This window comes from Aegilops tauschii, chromosome 2, assembly GCF_002575655.3.
Source record: "Aegilops tauschii subsp. strangulata cultivar AL8/78 chromosome 2, Aet v6.0, whole genome shotgun sequence".
NCBI classification, from domain to species: Eukaryota; Viridiplantae; Streptophyta; class Magnoliopsida; order Poales; family Poaceae; genus Aegilops; species Aegilops tauschii.
In genome coordinates this window covers 92,946,994-92,950,799 of record NC_053036.3, presented here as the reverse complement: position 1 = coordinate 92,950,799, position 3,806 = coordinate 92,946,994, and positions in this window count along the sequence as shown.

Below are 3,806 nucleotides of genomic sequence, written 5' to 3'. Positions count from 1 at the left end.
TCGCCATCCGCCAGTCCTGCCGTTGCCACTGCCTCTTCATCGACCTCCCTCTGCGCCACCAGCGCGGCGATGACCACTTGATTCATCGCCGCTAGATATAGCAGCAACGACTCTTGTGGTTTAGGCGCCACCAGTACTGGTATAGAGGAGAGGTATTTCTTCAGGTCCTACAATGCTGCTTCAGCCTCCGGGGTCCACTCCATTGGGCCCGCCTTTTTCAAAATCTTGAAAAAGGGAAGGGCGCGCTCGGCAGACTTGGAGATGACTCGGCTCATGGCGGCAACGCAGCCAGTGAGCCGACGCACATCCTTGATCCGCTTGGGCGCCTCAATCTGCTCGATAGCCTTGATCTTGTCTGGGTTCGCCTCGATCCCACGCTGTGACACAAAGAACCCGAGAAGTTTGCTGGACGGAACTCCGAAGACACACTTCTTAGGGTTCTACTTGAGGTTGATCTTGCGCAAATTTGCAAACGTCTCCTCCAGATCTTGCACAAGTGTTGCCCTGTCCTTGGTCTTGACCACTATGTCTTCCATATATGCTTCCATATTTCTATGTAGTTGGGGCTCAAAACCAATTTGGACTGCTCTTGCAAACGTTGAGCCAGCACTCTTCAACCCGAAAGGCATCCGTAAGAAGCAATACGTACCACATGGGGTGATGAATGTTGTCTTCTCTTCATCCTCTCTTTTCATGAAGATCTGATGGTACCTTGAGTAGGCATCAAGGAATGACAACAGATCACACCCGGCCGTGGAGTCAACAATCTAGTCGATGCGCCGCAACGGGAAAGGGTCCTTGGGACAAGCCTTATTGATATCTGTGTAGTTAATACACAGCCTCCACTTCTTGTTTGCCTTGCGTACCACCACCGGATTGGCCAACCACGTCGAATGGAGCACTCGCCTCACCAAGCCTGCTGCTTCCAACTTCCTGACATCCTCTGTGATCAAATCTTGCCTTTCCAACACCTACTTCCTGACCTTCTGCTTGACGGGCCGCACATGAGGACAGACAGCAAAGGTGGTGCTCAATCAGCTCCCTGGGAACGCCGGGGATGTCGGATGCTTGCCATGCAAACACATCGACATTCGCCCGTAGGAAGGTGATGAGCGCGCCTTCCTATTTGCTGTCGAGGGTGGAGCTTATGGTGAAAGCCCCTCCCGTCCCATCCTCCTTGACGGACACCTTCTTGGTCTCTGGCGGTGCAGCTCTGGATTTCTTACTCTTGCCGGTGGAGCTCTCTAGCACGTTCTCGACGGTAGCGCAACACTCCGAAGAGGTGCGCTTGCCGGAGTGGATGCGGGAGGTCCTGCCGGTCTTTTTCTTCCCTCCCGGGGCTTCAGCGGTAGGAGTGAGTGCCTTGGCGGCAGCTGCTGCAACTGCTTCCCGGTAGAGTAGGTCGGCGCAGATCAGCGTGTCCTTCTTGTCGCAGGGGATGGTGATGATAGTCATCGGCCCAGGCATCTTCAGCGTGTTGTAGGCGTAATGCGACACCGCCATGAACTTGGCTAGTGCCGGGCGGCCGAGAATCCCATTGTAGGACAAGGGGATCTCGGCTACATCAAAGACAATCCTCTCCGTCCTGTAGTTCAACTCGCCTCCAAACGTCACAAGCAACGTGACCTTTCCCTTCGGCTGGCTCCTTCCCGGGTTGACCCCTTGAAACGTGCCCGTCTCCTCTAGGTCTCTGTCAGGAATTTGCAGCCTTTTGATCACAACGGGTGAGATCAAGTTCAGACCGGCCCCGCCGTCAACCAGCATCTTGTTCACCTTGAGGTTGCGTATCGCTGGTGAAACCAACAACGGCAAACACCCGACCGCAGTTGTGCGATCAGGGTGATCCTTGGCGTAAAAAATGATGGGCGTGCTGGACCACTTCAGCGGCTTCTGAGCGTCGAACGATCGCTCCGCTGCTGTGATCTCACGCGCCCACTGCTTGAGCTGGCGGTGAGAAGTATGCAGCGAGGCGCCACCATCGACGCACATGGCCTCCGTAGCCTTCTGAAACTCTTGCTCGCCGGACTCGTCGTCCTCGTCATGATCATCGTCTTCCTGCTTCTTGTCACAGCCCCGAGCGGGCCTCTCTTGCTGGTTATCCTTGCCGCGGCGGCCTCCTTGGCCGCCACGCTTCTTGCCGGATCCTTCGGCACCATCCTGACCCTTCTCCTTGTCCCACCTGTCATACTCGGCCTTTTGCTTTTCGGAAAGCGGCTCGACCTGTCGGCAGTTCTGGAGGTCGTGGCCCTTGGTGTGGTGGATCTTGCAATACTGCTTGTCGGAGCCTCCTGGCTTGTCAGCGGCTGCCAAGGCCTGGCAAGCGGCGCACCTAGCAATCTCCTTGCCGGGGTCGTCTGCCTTGGCCTTCTTGGCAGCGCCGGTGTCATCGGATCCCTCGACGGCAAGCACGGCCTTGCCCTTGCGTTTCCTGTTGCGACGCCAACCCTTCTTCGTCGGGGCGGCGGTGTCTTCATCAGTAGAGTCGGTTTCCGCGCCGGCGTCCTCGCCGGGGTACTTCCTTCCCTCTTCAGCCCGGGCGCACCTATCGGCCAGAACATAAAGTTTGGCCACATCTTTAACCTTGTTCATCGCCAGCTCTTCACGCATCTTGCGATTGCGCATGTTCTGATGGAATACGCTAATCACGGCGGCGAGATGAACATCTGGGATGTTGTACTGCACCGGGCTGAACCTCTGTATGTACTTGCGCAGGGTTTCCCCTTCCTTCTGGGGAATGATATGCAAATCACTGGCCTGGCCATGAGCTTGGTGGCCTCCAGTGAAGGCACCAACGAACTCATGGCGCAGATCCGACCAAGAAGAAATGGAATCCCCCAGCAAGTGCATCAACCAATACATGACGTTGGGTTTCAGCGCCAACGGGAAGTAATTGGCAAGCACCTTGTCGTCGCGAGCTCCAGCAGCTTGCATCGCGATGGTGTAGATGCTGAGGAACTCTGACGGATGGGTCTTGCCGTTGTACTTCTCGCCAACGTCGGGCTTGAACGTGCGGTGGGACGGCCACTGGAACTGCCGCAGCTCACGGGTAAAGGTTGGGCAACCCACCTCATAAGGTAGGCCGCCGGAGCCTCCCGGTGCTCGGTGGTCCATAGCGGGCCCCGCCCGCTTATCTGACTGGTGGCGTGTGTCGTGCCGGCGCTCGATGGTGGTTCGAGCGTCTTCATGGGCTCACTCCCGAAGAACTTGGCGCTGATCGCGATGGGTCCGTGGGTCGGACGACGCTATGGAAATGTTATCACAAGCGTCGTCACGACGGACTGGCACCAGCGGCAACTGGCGCGGGCGAAGAGAGTACACCGTGGCTGCAGCTCCCCCGGTCCTTCCACCGGTGGCATGTGGTGGCTCGACGGAGCGCCGGCCCGAGGGCCCCGCCGGTCGCGGTTCATCTTTGTTGGCGACAGCGACGAGGCTCCGGATGGTAGCTCTCCATTCGTCGAGCTTTTCCGCGGCAGGAGGGAAGTCGAGGAGCAGCTGCACGCGTGCCAAAGCTCCTGCTGGCATGGTTGCTAACGAAAGCTACGTGGACCGTGACGCGCTCCGACTTCTAACCACGTTAGAAGGAGCTCTATCACGGCCCGGCGGCTGCGCGCCATTTTCGCCAGCACTTCGGTGGGCATGCTGGCCTCCTTCATCCCGCGAGTGATGCACAGGACTCTTCCCACGGCGGCGGCCGGGGTCACCAGCATGGTGACGCCGCTTGTCGCGCACACGCTGGGAAGAGCGTGTCGTGGGCGCTGATGTAGGCGCCTTGGAGGTTGCTGCGCCGCCCGTAGGTGGCACAGCGA